The 16,803-nt window shown below is 35.8% G+C and overlaps 1 pseudogene; it reads right to left on the bottom strand.

The window, feature by feature from the left end:
* The window catches only part of LOC129081736 (uncharacterized), a 34,090-nt pseudogene extending 22,564 nt beyond the window's left edge, over positions 1–11,526 (bottom strand).
* Between the last annotated feature and the right edge of the window lie 5,277 nt (positions 11,527–16,803).

The raw sequence follows: 16,803 nt of genomic DNA, 5'->3' as shown, positions 1-16,803 counted from the left end.
GAACATTTATGAATGACCCATGGACATGGACAACAGAGTGGGAATTGACTGTGAGAGTAGGAGAAGGGCTGGAATGGGTGGAGGAGGGCAAAGGGGGAAAATCTGAGACAACTGTAATAGAATAAACATGATTTAAAAATAAAAAGATTTAAAAAAAGGAATGAAGTCTTGCCATTTACCACAAGCTTGATGGACCTGGAGAACATTATGCTAAGGGAAATGTCACACAGAGAAAGACAAGTACCATATGGTTTCACTTATATATGGAATCTAAAACAAATAAACAAAAACCCCCCAAAAAAAGAAAAAGAAAGAAACAGAGCCAAAGGGATGGTTTCCCAAGGGGAGGGGAGACTGGATAGAAGAGGTGAAGGAGAAATAGTCAGCAATATTGTGGTAAGCTTGCACAGCAACAGATAAGTACTATTATTAGTGGGGCACTCACATTGTAAGGTATAAAAATATTGAAATATTGTATTGCACACCTGAAACTAACATAACCGATATAATATTGTATATCAACTATGCTTAAATTAAAAAAAAAATACTGGGTCCATGAGGGCAGATGGGAAAAGAAAATGGTAAGGGGGCAAAACTTATTACGGTTTTCTTGGTTTTGTACTGCTTCACTGACTATAAGAGGTATGTGTATTTTTGAATTTTTGAAGCATAATTTGCCAGGAAGATTAAAATAAAAAGTCATTAGTCTAGTAAATTAGAAACTAAGTTAACAGGAATGGGGAAATTTCATAAAGAAGAGTGAGGTGAGACTACCATAGACCTCCTGGCCAGGTGGCAACCATTTCTCCTCTGCCCTTGGTATCTCATTAGGAGAAGCTCTCCTTTAGCTGACTGTTAAATGTGCAGAAACAGATGGCTTAACTCTTCCTAAGAGCTTTTGTACCTCAGAACCATTTCTTGAATGAAGTTTGGAAACTGTTAGTGTACTGACTCTCGAGAAGCAGAATGCTCAGCAGGATTCAATTTCCTTCTGTGACTTTGGTATTAAAATCTGTGAAGGAAAAAGTGGGAAAAAGTCAGTTCTGTCTGGCAACACCCACCTGCCAGAGGCTTTTGTTGAATGGTGGAAAAAAGGCACCATCATTGTGAACAAAAAGAGTGTCTCTCAGTAATCTGATTCACAGATCTGAGGATCAGGAGTACTCATATTATACTTCACAATGAAGATTTTTTTCATTAGCTATTTGTCACCACTTCACCTAATAAATACTAATTAACATTGACACTACAGTATAAAATTCACCTGCAGGACCTTTTCTCATTTATTGAGGTTGCCTGAACTTTTTCTCAGTTATGAAACAAATAGTAGTAAAAAAGGTAAATTGTTGTATCATTTATTTAATACTGGACTACTCATTTCTGCATTCCTTCTTGACCATGAATTTCATGGTAAGCAATTCATAAAACATCTATGAAAATACAATTAAGACTTTATTTCAAATTGTTCTGTATTTCCTAAGAATTTTTTTTTTAAAGAAATGCTACCAGGAATATCAGTTTTGGTTTCCTGAAATCAGAGTTAAGCCCTTTTTCAAGTGGGTAGGTAATATTGGTATGAACCCAGTTAACCTTGAGGATAAATAATAGATTTCATATTTACTCTATGTTGTTACAAAAATAACCACAAGACAAAAAAACAACAAAAATAATATCACTAATAAAATATAGCAAGTGGAGGAGAGATTTCTAATCAAAAAAGTTACTGTCTAGCTGTCAGTCATCTGGATGCACTCTAACTTGTTTAAGTTCTCTCCTAGTACTGACCATTTAGGTTGTTCCCAACATGTTTTTAATTTTTAAACAATGTGGCAATAAAAAAAAATCATACATATATCATTTTGCAAGTGTGTGACTATATCTGCAGAATTACCAAAAGTGAACCTTTATATTTTTATTTTGATATAATAGTTTTTTCTACTGATTTTAAAGAGAGAGAAACATCAAAGTATTGGTCCACTTATCTGTGCATTGATTGATTGATTCTTGTATGTACCCTGACCAGCAATCAAACCCACAACCTTGGAATATTGGATGATGCTCTGAGTACCCGGCCAGAACCAGTTTATTTTTCTTTCTTTATTTTCTTTCTTTTTTTCCTTCCTTCCTTCCTTTTTTTTCTTTTTTTTTTTTTTTGTTTGTTTAAAGGCAAAGACTGTTTTTTAAAAAAAATTTTAAATTCTCACCTGAGGACATTTTTTCCATTGCTTTTTTAGAGAGACAGAGAAAGAGAGACAAAGAGAGACAGAGACAGAGAAACATTGATTGGTTGCCTTCTTGCATGCAACCCAGCCAGAGATCAAACCTGCACCATAGGTAGATGCCCTGACCAGGGAAAGAGCCTTCAACCTTTCTGTTATGGGATAATGCTTCAACAAACTGAGCCACCTTGTCAGGGCAGTTATTTTTTCTATATTAACAAAGTACATACTTACTATTTTTTTTAAATATGTAAAACAAAAAAGAGCAGGAAATAGGACATCACCTAGAGGCAACTACTGTTAATATTTTAGTCTATTTTTTTCCAATTTTTTTCCCTTCCATTGGTTTTGGATTCAATAGTCCAAATTTTTCCTCTATTGATAATTAGCTATGTGAGCATAGGCAAATTATTATCTCTGAACCTTAGTTTCTTCACCTGTAAGATATGGAGTATCTACTCTTAATTGTTAGGTTAGCGGACTGGAGCATAGTAAAGTATAGATAGTAGTCATCTCTTTTATAAACTCAGGTTTATTAAATATAATTTACATTCTATAAAGTTCACATTTTTTGGTACTGTGTTTTATAAGTTTTGACAAATACATAGAGTCATGGGGCTACTGATATAATAAAGATAAATATTCTGGCACTAGGTTATAACAAATCTAATTTCTGTCTCTAGGTGTTTCCCTGTTATGCACTTTTCATATAAATAGAACCATACAATATGTGGTCTTTCATGGTGGAGGCTGAGCCTCTCAGTCAGCCAGAAAGATGGGAGACACCACCAACAAACAGGCCAACAACAATGAGGAACCAAATGCAACAGGGAATTTCACATAACCCACACAAGGAACATTCATAGAGCATCTAGCTCAAAAATCACCATTAGGTCCCACAGGAATCCTGCAACATAAGACCACCCCACAAGAGATGGAGTCAAATAAGATCTATCTAATAAATAAGAACAAACAACAAATAAACAGCTAAAATGGGAAGACAAAGAATCAACCTCCAAATGAAAGAAAAGGAGGAATAATCAGAAAAAGAGTTAAATCAAATTGAGGAAAGCAAATTATCAGACATATAATTCAAAATAATTGTTTTAAGGATGCTCAAGGAACTTAATAAGAGATACATCATCATGAGAACGGACATAGAAATTATGAATAAGAACCAGGTGGAAAGGAAGAATGCAATATCTGAAATGAAGACTACACTAGAAGGAATTAAAAGCAGGCTAGATGAAGCAAAGGACTGAATCAGTGATTTGAAAGACAAGATAGGAAAAAAAAAACAGAGCAACAAAATGAAAAAAGACAAAAAGAATGAGGATAGGTTAAGGGAGCTTTGGGACCACAGCAGACATACAATATTCACATCGTATGGATACCAGAAGGAAAAGGAAGGGACCAAGGGATAGAAAACCTATTTGAAGAAATAATGACAGAAAGCTTCCTAACTTGGTGAAGGAAAAAGTCACACAAGTTCAGGAAGCACAGAGAGTCCCCCAAAAGATGAACCCAAACAGACCCACACCAAGACATATCACAATTAAAATGGCAAAGTTTAAAGACAAAGAGAAAATCTTGAAGCCAGCAAGAAAGAAACAGTTACCTACAAGGGAGCTCCAATAAGGCTGTCAGCTGATTTCTCCATAGAAACACTACAGGCCAGAAGGCATTGGCATGAAATATTCCAACTAATGAAAAGCAAGGACCTGCAACAAAGACTACTATATCCAGCAAGATTCTCATTTAAACTGAAAGACAAAATAAATAGCTTCCCAGGCAAAATAAAAAACAAAACAAAAAAAGTCTAAGGGAATACATGTCCAGCATTGCAAGAGATGCTAAAGGGACTGCTATAAGAAGAAGAAGAAAGAAAGAAACACAGGTACAAAGGAAAAAAATAGCAATGAGCCAGTACTTATCAATAATAACCTTAAATGTAAGTGGATTTAATGCTCCAATAAAAAGACATAAGGTATCTAAATGGATAAGAAAACACAACTCACATATGTGCTGTCTACAAGAGGCCCTGCTCAGAACAAAAGATTTACATAAGCTGAAAGTGAAGGGATGGAAAAAAATATCTCATGCAAATGGAGATAAAAAAAAAAAGCCAGGGTAGCAATACTTCTATCTCACAAAATAGACTTCAAAACAAAGACCATAACACAGGACAAAGATGGTCACTCCATAGTACTAAAGGGATCAGTCCAACAAGAGGATATACCCCTTGTAAACAGATATGCAGCATAGGAACACCCAAATATATAAAGAAAATCTGGAGGACTTTAAGGAAGAGATACACAACAATGCAATCATTGTAAGGGATTTTAACACTCTGTTCTCAACAATGGGTGGATCTTCCTGACAAAAAAAAAATCAACAAGGATATAGTGGCATTAAATGACAGACTCGATCAAATGGATTTAATTGATATTTATAGAACATTTCATCCCAAAAAAGCAGAACACACATTCTTCTCAAGTGCACATAGAGCATTCTCAAAGAAAGACCACATAGTAGGACACAAAATAAGCCTTAACAAATTCAAGAAAATTGAAATCATATCAAGCATGTTCTCAGATCACAATGGCTTGAAATTAGAAATCAACCTTAAAAAACCCCTCAAAAACATGCAATTATATAGAGGTTAAATAACATGTTTTTAAATAATTAATGGGTTAACAATGAGATCAAAGACAAAATCTAAAAGTTCCTGGAAGCAAATGAAAATTAACACACAACAACCCCAAACCTATAGGACACAGTGAAAGCAGTCCTGAGAGAGAAGGTCATAACATCACTGGCCTACCTAAAGAAGATAGAAAAATCTCAAATAAACAATATAATACTACACCTAAAAGAACTAGGAAAAAAAAAAAACCCAACAAACAGAGCCCAGGGTAAGTAGAAGGAAGGAAATAATCAAGATCAGAAATAAATTACATAGAGACAGAAACACAATTCAAAAGATCAATGAATCCAGGAGCTGGTTCTTTGAAAAGATAAACAAAATTGATAATTCTTTAACTACACTCATCAAGAAAAAAAGAAAGAGGATCCAAATAGATAAAATTAGAAATGAAAGAGGAGAAGTAACAACTGATACCACAGAAATACAAAGGATGGTAAGAAATTACTATGAAAAACCTGGGCAATTGGATATATTTCTAGAAACTTAAAATCTTCCAAAACTGAATCAGGAAAAAGCAGAAAACCTGAATAGACCAATAACAAATAGTGAAATTGAAGCAGTAATAAAAAAACAAACAAACAAAAAACCAGCAAACAAAAGTGCTGGACCAGATCGCTTCACAGGCAAATTTTACCAATCATTCAAAGAAGACCTAATACTATCCTTCTCAAACTATTCCAAAAAATTCAAGAAGGAAGACTTCCAAACTCTTTTTATGTGGCCAGTATTATCCTAATTCCAAAACCAGGTAAAGACATAACAACAAAAGAAAATTACAAGCCAATATCTCTGATGAATGTAGATGCTAAAATTCTCAACAAAATATTAGTAAATCCTAGCAAAATATTAGATCCAGCAATACATTAAAAAGAATATACACCATGATCAAGTGGGATTTATACCAGGGATGCAAAGTTGGTACCATATTCACAAGTGAATAAATGTGATACATCACATAAACAAAATGAAAAAGAAAAATCACATGATCATGTCAATAAATGCAGAAAAAGCAACTGATAAACTACAGCATCCATTTATGATAAAAACACTCAGCAAAGTGGAAGTAGAGGGAGCGTACCTCAATGTAATGAAGGCCATATATGAAAAACCTACAGCCAACATCATACTCAATGGGCAAAAACTAAAAGCTTTCCAGTTAAGATCAGGGGGAAGATAAGGGTGCCTGCTTTCACCACTTCTATTCAACATAGTATTGGAAATTCTAGCCACAGTGATCAGACAAGAAAAAGAAATAAAAGGCATCCAAATTAGAAAGGAGAAAGTAAAACTGTCATTATTCACAGACAACATGATATTGTACATAGAATACCCGATAGGCTCCACCAATTGACTACTTAACCTAATAAATGAATTTGGCAAAGTATAGGAATACTAAGTCAATATTCAGAAATCAATGGCATTTCTATTCACCAACAATGAATTATCAGAAAGAGAAACTAAGAAAACAGTCCCATTTACTATTGTAACCAATAAATGAAGTCCCTAAGGAATAAATGGAACTAAGGAGGTAAAAGACCTGTACATGGAAAACTATAGGATGCTGAAGAAAGAAATTGAGGAAGATACAAAGAAGTGGAAGCATATACTGTCTTCATGGATTGGAAGAATTAAAATAATTAAAATGTCCATACTATCCAAAGAAATCTATAGATTCAATGCAATTCTTATTAAAATAGGAATGGCATATTTCACAGATCTAGAACAAATATCCCCAAAATTTATATGGAACCACAAAAAACCCTGAACAGCCCCAGGAACTTTGAGAAGGAAGAGCAAAGTAGGAGGGATCATAATACCTGATATCAAACTGTACTAAAGGCCACTGTAATCAAAACAGCCTGGTACTGGCATAAGATCAGACACGTATAACAATGGAATACAATAGAGAAATAAACCCACATTTTTATGGTCAATGTATTTTGACAAAGGGGACAAGAGCATACAATGGAGTAAAGACAATCTCTTCAATAAATGATGTTGGTAGACTGGACTGGTATATGAAAAAAAATAAACTAGACCACTATCTTACACTATACAATGGAATAAACTCAAAATGGATAAATGACTTAAATATTAGTCATGATACCATAAAAATTCTAGAGGAAAACATGGGCAGTAAAATTTCAGATATCTCTTGGAGGAGTAGTTTTGCTGATATATCTTGTAGGGCAAAAGAAATAAAGGAAAGGAAATAAACAAATGAGACTACATCAAATTAAAAAGCTTCTGCATAGCAAAAGAAACCATATCAAAATGAAAAGGGAACTGAGTGAATGGAAAAATATATTTGCCAATGTTATATCAGACAAGGGATTAATTTCCAAAATATAAAAAGAACTCATATGACTCAACACAAGGAAGACAACACAATTCAAGTAAAAAATGGTCAAAGGACCTGATTAGACACTTCTCCAAGGAAGTCATACAGATGGCCAATACATATGAAAAAATGTGTAACATCACTAGCTATCAGAGAAATGCAAATTAAAACCACAATGAGATATCACCTCACACCTGCCAAAATAACTATCATTAATACATCAACAAGCAACAAGTGCTGGTGGGGATATGGAAAAAAGGGAATCCTAGGGCACTATTGGTGGGAATGCAGAGTGCTGCAGCCACTGTGGAAAACAGTTTGGAATTTCCTCAAAAAATTAAAAATGCAACTGCTCTTTGATCCAGCTATTCTACTCTAAGAATCCTGAAATACCAATTCAAAGAACTGATGCACCTCTATGTTGATAGCAGCACTATTCACTATAGTCAAGATTTGGATATAGCCTAAGTGCCCATCAGTAGATGAGTGGATCAAAGAACTGTGGTACCTTTATACAATGGAATGCTACGCAGCAGTAAAAAAGAAGGAATGCCTACCTTTTGCAACATCATGGGTAGAACTGGAGACTATTATGCTAAGTCAAATAAGCCAGCTGGTAAAAGACAAATACCATATGATCTCACTTATAAGTGGAATTGAATGAACAAAATAAACTAAAGAACAAAATAGAACCAGAGGCATAGAAACCCAGAACAGACTGACAGCTGTAAGAGGGTGGGGACTGACTGAAAGAAGATGAAAGGATTAAACAAAGAACATATATAAAGGATCCATGGACATGAACAGCAATGGGGGGAATGACTATGGGAGTGAGCGATGGGGTGGGTGGAGAGGGGCCAAGGGGTAAAAATTGGACCAACTGTAGTAGCATGAACAATACAATATTTTTAAAAAATAAAAAAATGTGGTCTTTTGTGATGCCTCTTTTACTTAGCATAATGTTTTCAAGGTGCATCCATGTTTTAACATGTACCAGTGTTACATTCCTGTTTATTGATGAATAATAAACTCCATTGTATAAATGTACTGTATTTTATCTATCCACCAGTTGATGGGCATTTGGATTGTTTCCACATTTTGGCTATTATGAATAATGCTTCTATGATCATTCAAGTACAAGTTTCCTGTGGGGATATATGATTTCAGTGCTCTTGAGTTTAGCTAGGAGTAAAATTGCTGGGTCATGTGGTAATTCTATGTTTATCATTTTAAGAAACTGCCAAACCATTTTTAAGCCTGCTGATTATTTACATTCCCACCAGCAACGTACAAGGGTTACTTTCACTACTCACTCCTTATATCCTTTCTCCTCAGCAAGCATTTGAGCTGATTGTGACTTTTTGCCTGGTTGGGTAAACCAAGCCTTCATTCCTGAAGGGTCTGCACCATTAGCAGTCTTTGGTTCCCAGGCCTGTGCTCAACCCACTGAGCCACACGAGCCAGGGCTGTATTGGGTTGTTGTATGCAGAGAAGCATTTATGCCAGTAAGAAAGTAGTGCTGCCTTTTCCATGATGGAAGCAATCCAATGTAATCAAAGTGCCACCAGGTAGTAGGGTGATTACCCCTGGAAATGGTACCATATTGGGGTCTCAGCTTTGATTTCTGCTGCTGGCAGAGTGGGCATCCAGCAGTGTTTATAGCCAAGTTGGCCTTGGGAATGGAAATCCATTTTGCTGGCCCTGTGTATACCTTTCACCCCGCCACCACGGCCACTTTGTTTATGAGCTCATTGGTGGAAACAGGAGTGTCTGGGGAAAGAAACGGATGGTATCCACAGAATGTGTCATCCTGTCCACTTGATTTTTAAAATCCTCTTCTGCTGAGGTCACCCTTCGGTAAATATTCCCATGGGAAACAAATATCTTCACATTTTTCAGTCATTCAGACAGGTCTGCTCACATACCTCTTCCTTAAACCTCCTTGTCAACAATTCTTCAATCATGTTTTTTCCAAGTCTCTGATCATTCAACCAAACAACTGGCCACAGTACATAAACATATAATATTCAGTAAAGAATATACTATTGTACATCTGGTCATTTCTTGTTTTAGGCAAAATGAACAATTCAGTGCACTTCTCAGAGTTCTGCCCCCTGGGAGGATTTCCCTTCATCAATGTCCTTTAGGGATGTCCTAAAAAGCAGTTGCAATGTTGCAGCTGTCCTCTTTTGGGTGGTTTTTGCACATTGTGTAGAACAATCTGTAAACCAGGCCAAAGGTTTTTCTTCCTCTGTCAACTGATTATAGGGAACTCCTCAAGAGGCCATAAGTACCGGCTGGGAGGGAAAAAGGAATGTAGCAGTTTCATGTAAACCACTGTTTCAGGTAACTTACTTCTGCCTCCAGAGCCTGCTTAAGACCAGTCTTATATATACCACTTCCACTTGATGATAGGGTGCTGCTGTTCACACTGAACTTCATGGCTTGGTGGTTAGACAACAGCCAGTTCATGATGGGTAGCACTGTTTGCACAATATATTGGTGGCCCATGGTTAAACTGTTCAGCCTTTACTGAGGCCCAGTGGCAAATGAAAAGTTGTTTCTCAAAATGAGAGTAGTTACCTGCAGAAGATGCCAGGTGCCAGGGCTTTGTTACAAAATCCTGAGTGTCTGCACTGTGACTCAGTTATAGGGAACTGCTGAAGGCTTTAAACAGCATCCTTATCTGCTGTGGACACAACACACACCATTGGATCTGCTGGATCACACAGACCAAAGGGCAGAGCAGCTTGCACAGCAGCCTGGACCTGTTGCAGAGCCTTCTCTTGTTCTGAGTCCCACTGAAAACAAGCACTTTCAGGCTAGTTGGTAAATAAGCCAGAATATCACAGTTAAATGCGGAATGTGTTGCCTCCAAAATTCAAAAAGGCTCACTTGGCATTGTGCCTCCTTTTTGTTGTAGGAGGGGCCAGATACAAGAACCCACCCTTGACCTTAGAAGGGATACGTCTATGTGCCCTTCATCATTATACCTTAGAGATTTTAATGAGGTAGAAAGCTCTTGAATTTTGTCAGATTTATTTCCTAACCGCTAACAAAGAAATGTCTTATCAATAAGTCTAAAGTAGGTTGCTACTTATTGCTCACTAAATCCAACAATATAATGTCTTCAAAGTAACAGAGCTGTTTTTTTAAAAGGAGAAGGCAATGAAGATCCCTGCAAACTAAATTATGACATAGGGCTAGAGAATTGATATACCCCCAAGGTAAGGCAATTAAGGTGTGCATCTGGCCTTGCCAGCTGAAAGCAATTTCTTTTTTATGGTATTTATGAAAGTTATGGGAAAAAAAACCATTTGTCAGATAAATAGCTAAATACCAGGTACAAAGGGATGTATTAATTAGCTCAAACAATGAAACTACAACTGGTATAGCAGCTGTAACCGGAGTCACCACCTGGTTAAACTTGTAATAATCCACTATTATACTCCCAGATCTGCCTGCTTCTTGCACAAGCCAAATAGTAAATAGAGTGGGGATGTGGTAGGAATTACCACCCCTGCATCCTTCAAATCCTTGATGGTGGCACTAGACTCTGCAATCTTTCCAGAAATGTTGCTTTTGGTTTACTATTTTCCTAGGTAGAGGGAGTTCTAGAGGCTTCCACTGGGTCTTTTTCACCATGATAGCCCTTACTTCACAGCTCAGGGAACCAATATGGGTATTCTGCAAGTAGCTGAGAATGTCTACTGCAATTATGCATTCTGAACTAGGGAAATAGCCACAGGAGGGTGCGCTTGTTCTGTCTCACATTTCATTTGTCCATTCATTTGTTGACTGTTGTAAACAATACTGCAATGAACATGGATATGTGTCTATCTCTTCAAGATAGCGATTTTATTTTCTTCACATATATAACCAGAAGCCACGATTTCTGATCTATAAAGAAGGTCAATCACAGAGCTCGTCGAAGATGCTGGGGTGCCAGGGACTGGGTGCAGGTGACAAGGTGGGGGGAGGGGGCAGAATGGAGAACATCTGTAACAGTGTCAGCAATAAAAACAAAATTAAAAAATTAAAAAGTAGAGACAAAAAAAAGATGCTGGGACTCCTCTCACAAATTTATTTCTCACAGTTAGAATAAAAGGTGTATCTTCTGGACCCTTCCAAGGTGGTAGAGTAGGTTTCAAATGATAAATCCACTTTAGAATTCCAATATTTCTAAACCTTCGGATTTTTTCCACTATCACTTACCAAGGTAGTTCTGGCACTTGAACTTCATTTAGAGTAGACTTCATTTCTGCTCACATTTCAGTAAACCAACCAGAATCCTTTTAAACCCCCAGGCTGTAGCATTAAATACAGGATTCCTGCTTGGTAGACCCTATCAATAAATCTGACCTTATCCAATGTTTCTGCCTCAATTATCCCACACTCTTAATATGCATTCCCACCCTTATTCCCTGGGTTTCTGTTTATATAAATTATAAAAATCATATAGTTTTTTTAAAGAGTGTAGTGCACCCCCTGCTGGGTCAGACTTTGCACCTCGCCTTTTGGGATCTGCTAGGACTTGACTCTATTCACTGGTCTAGAAGCAAAGAGTGGTAGGGGTGGGCCCTGAGGAGGATCAGCTGTGTCTTGCAAGACAGCTCCCTCGGGAAAGGCTGTTACCATCTCCTCAGGCAAAACAGTGTTAATCTCTTCAGGTGTGGATGAATAAATTCCTTTTACTGGCAAAGAAGACTCAGCAGCCTTTAGGGTGTTCAACAGCCCAAGCTCCATCAACACCCCTCCAATCTTCTGGAACCCATTCTTTCCTAATCAATGCCCTCACTGTTATAGTAGGCAGTCTGCAAGTTTGGGTGTTCATTTTGTGTTGTATATCAATCACTTAAGGATGACACCTGGATTTAGTTTTCAGTGGTTTCAGCAAGGCAGCTACAGGAGGTGTTTCCTTCAGGGAAGACTTTCAAGTCATTTACCTGGCCCTAGAATGGGAATTCAAATCCCTGACTCAACCTTTCTTTTTCTCACTTTGTCCAGAGCAATCGGAACAACCAGCCTATTTCATTATAATTAGTAGTTTGACCAAAATGTTTTAGGGTATCAAATACATAATCACTCATAACCAAGGGTATTTGGTGATGATATTTTGTATATTTCTATTACCACATCTTGCCATGGACTATCAGTGAACTCTTTAGTACTGGAAATAGAGTGTTCAGTGACTTGAAAGCTAATCAGATTAGAGAACCAGTTTCAGAAACTCCAGAACAAATTCTGAAAACTCTTTAGCAACAAACCCAATAGAAGACAGTAATTTTCTTTCAGCTATATACCCAGAAGCCACTGTAATTTATTTAGATATAGATATTATATCTATATTAGATATTAGAGAAGAAAGTCAGAGACAGAGAGACACAAATACAGAGAGAAAACTCATGTGTGTATCCAAAGATTACCTATATCCTTGCTTCTAGCATTATAGATACATTTTGCATGTTTTTGAAGCATATATATGTATATACAGTAGGTATGCTCTTATGTATAGACTTTTCCACTCAATGTAATGTTTCTGAGATTTAACCATGTTATTGAATAAAACAGTTCTTTCATTTCATTGCTGTTTTAGTTTATCATTATATGAATATACCATACTTTATTTATCCATTCTGTTAATGGTCAATGAGATTTTTCCATTTGAGACTATTATAAATAATATTGCTATGTATGTTCTTTTTTATATACTATATTATTTATGCATTTCTACATATACAGAGTAGTAAATTGGTAGGACACAATAAATATAAATTTCTTTTTTGGGGGATAACAGTAAATTTTTTATAGTTTATTTTTATTGTATATTTTCCATTACCATTTATCTTCTTTATATCTTCTTCTACCTCTGCCCACCCTCACCGTCCTACAATTACCACATTAATGTACATTTCTGAATTCCATAAATACTGCTAAACAGGCTTCCAGTTATATCATTCACCCTACTTCTAGTAGCTAGTGAGAGTTTTAATTTCTCCACATTCTTGTTAATATTTTCCTTTGTTTTTTACTCCTAATTTTTTTTTTAATTAGCCCTTCTATAAGCTATTTAGGTAGCTAGCTTTTCATGGGACACCTGTTCAAATGCCTTTCTCCATTTTTCTTTAAGACTGCCTTTTTAATTATTGATTTACGGGAGAGTGTGTGTGTGTGTGTGCAGAAGGTATCCAACCATCTAATATGAAAAGTAAAGGCATTTATTGAAGAAGCTACAAGAAACATTGAACACAGGACAATGATGCCTCAGTACCCTTCAGAGTAGGCACCTTGGGACCTCACATAGTTCTCCCAATTACCATCAGCTGCCCTGTAGTATTTTCCTAAATCTCACTGAAGATCTGAAATCTCTTCCCTTTCAAAGGTGGTTTTAGTTTTGAGAAAAGCCAGAAGTTGCAGAGCACCAAATCTGGGCTGTAGTGGGACTGAGTCACCTGAATAATTTAATGTTTTGCCAAAAAACTATGCAGGAGATATAATGAATGAGCAGTGCATTGTTGTGATGAAGCTGCCAATCACCAGTTGCCCATAGCTGCAGCCTTCTGAATCATCCCAATAGTTTCCTCAGAGGAATATTCAAACTTAATGCAAAATTTGATGCAGATTCATTGCTCTACTCACTCAGTCATTTTGAATGCAACAGCCACACACTACACATGCTCACTCAGCAGAGTCTACCATCCACACTGACTAGTACAGTGAAGTCATCATTGTTCACACATGCACATTCCGGTCCATTCTCCTTCACTGCTGGGTTACGTCGATGTTGTAGAAACCATTCCCCTTATATTAACAATTGCTGGACTTTTTCCAGACAGACCTCAAAGTGAGTTTAATTATTTTACATATATATATATCTCTCTCTCTCATACCCATTAATACACAAACATACATTTCTACTTTTTGGCTTGTTTTTAAACTGACAATGGTGTATTTTAATGAATTAAACTTCTTAATTTAAATGCAGTTTCCTTTATCTAACTTTTCCTTTGTAGGTTTATTGTCCTGCTGAAGAAGCCTTTCCCTATATCATATTATATATTTGTGTTATATTTTCCTTTAGCTCTACAAATCACCTTGAATTGATTTTTTTGTTTCATGTGGTATAGGGGTCAAGATTCATTTTGTATATTTGGATATCCAATTGTCCCAACACCTTTTATGGAATGTGTTCCATAACACCATTCTTCCCACACTGTTTAACTCTGTGAACTTTTTCACAAATCAACCATCTGTATAAATGTAGGGTTGATGAAGATTCTCTGCTCTGTTCTTCTGATATCCTTGGCTATCCTTGCAGAAAAATAAAATTCTCTCAATTAGTGTACCTTTGTAATAAATCTTTGTTATCTACTAAAGTCCTGCTGTCTGTCTGTCTGTTTGTTTCTTCTTCTACACTTTCTTCAGTATTCTTGGTCTTTTGCATTTCCAAATAAAATATAGAATTAACCTGTACATTTTTATGCAAAAGAAACCTGGAAACAAACAAAATAGACTCAAAGATAGAACAGACGGCTGTTAGCGGGAAGAGACGTAGAAGCATCGGGAGGCTTGGTGACAAGAGTGCAGGAATCAAGTTAAAAAAAAAACCTCATAGGCACAGACAACGGTATGGTGATTACCAGAGGGAAAGCGGGTGAGGGGAGGATATAGGTGGGATAAATGGTGACGAAAGGAGACTTGACTTTGGGTGGTGAACACACAATACAACATACAGATGATGTATATTATAAAATTGTACGCTTGAAATATATGTAATTTTATTTACCAATGCTACCCAATAAATTCAATAAAAACTTTTTTAAAAACATTTTTTATTGGGATTCTATTACATGTATAGATCAATTTGGAGAGAATTGACTTTCTTAACTTTAATGCATTGATATAAATTCTAAGCCTTAAATCTATTAATTCAAGTGTTTAATCCATTAATATGTCACACAGTTCCATTTATTTAGGTCTGAATCACAATTTCCCTTTTAGTTTTCAGTGAAATGTGCACATTTTTCCTTTGACTTATTCCTAAAAATCTGATTCATTTGATGGCACTTTGAATCAAGTCATTTAAAATTATATTTTTAATTGTTTATTGCAGATATGAAGGAATACATTTGGATATCTGATGATTTTACTAAATTCTAATAGTTTGTGTATTATTTTGGATTTTGGATATGCACAATTATGTCATCTGTGATAACACTTTCACTTTTCATTCTAATTACTATATCTTATCTTTATTTTAGTTATTTGCTTGTTTGCTTATTTATTTATGCCTTACTGTGCTCATTAGGACAAATTACAATGTTAAGTTAAAGAGGTAAGAATAGTGAGATTGGGAACCAGAGGGAAAGCTTTCTTTTACCATGAAGTATGATGTTTATTAGAGCATTTTGGTATTTTAATTAGATTAATGAAGTTCCTATCACTCACTATTTTGTGAATGTATTGACCTCAGATGTCGAGTTTTATCAGATACATTATTCTATGTCTTTCCTATGACCACATATTTTTTCCTTTATTATAATATTGAAATAAATTGTAGTAATTACTTCTCAAATGTTAAAACAATCTGTGTTCTTGGCATAAACCCAACTTGTCTGATGAAGTAATATTTTTACATAACTTGAATTTGATTTACTAATTTTTGTTTAGAATTTTGCATCTGTATTTATGAGATATATTGCTTTTAATTTTATTGTTTTATTTTTAATTACAGTTGACATTCAATATTATGTTAATCTCAGATGTATAACATAGCGGTTAGATAATCATATACTTTATAAAGTGTTTCCTCTGGTATTTCCAGTACCCACCTGGCACCACACATACTTATTGTAACATTATTGACTATATTCCCTACGCTGTACTTTACATTTCTGTGACTATTTTGTAACTGCCAATTTGTACTTCTTAATACCTTCCACTTTTTCATTCAGCCCCTTAATGCCCCTCCCACATGCCCACCCCTAATCCCCTACCTGGCAACTCCCTCACCCTTCCCACCTGGAAAACCCCTAATCCCCATCCCAACTGGTAACCATCAGTTTGTTCTCTGTATCTATGAGTTGTTTTTGTTTTGATGGTGCATTTATTTTACTTTTTAATACTTTTAGTAAAATCATATGGTATTTGTCTCTCTGCCTGACTTCTTCATTTAGCATAATACTCTCTAGGTCCATTCATGTTGTTGAAATGGTAAGATTTCATTTATTATGGCTGAGTAATATTCCATTTTATATGTACCACCTCTATTTATCCAATTGTCTGTTGATGTACATTTAGGCTGTTTTTGTATCTTAGCTATTGTACATAAAATGTCCTTCTTTTTCTCTTGTTATAACCTTTGTATTAAAGTCTGTCTGGTGTAAAGATTGCTACCCCAGCTTTTGTTTTTTCATTTCCATTTGCATGTAATATTTTCTTCCATTCTTATATTTTCAGTCTGTATGTGTCTTTTGATCTGAGGTGGGCCTCTTGTAGGAGCATATGTATTAATCTTGCTTTCTTATCCATTCAGC

Source organism: Pteronotus mesoamericanus, unplaced genomic scaffold, assembly GCF_021234165.1.
Source record: "Pteronotus mesoamericanus isolate MK-2021 breed Mesoamerican mustached bat unplaced genomic scaffold, CSHL_Meso_final scaffold_118, whole genome shotgun sequence".
Taxonomy (NCBI): Eukaryota; Metazoa; Chordata; class Mammalia; order Chiroptera; family Mormoopidae; genus Pteronotus; species Pteronotus mesoamericanus.
The sequence above is the reverse complement of the archived record's forward strand: the minus strand, read 5'-3'. Positions and strand labels throughout refer to the sequence as shown.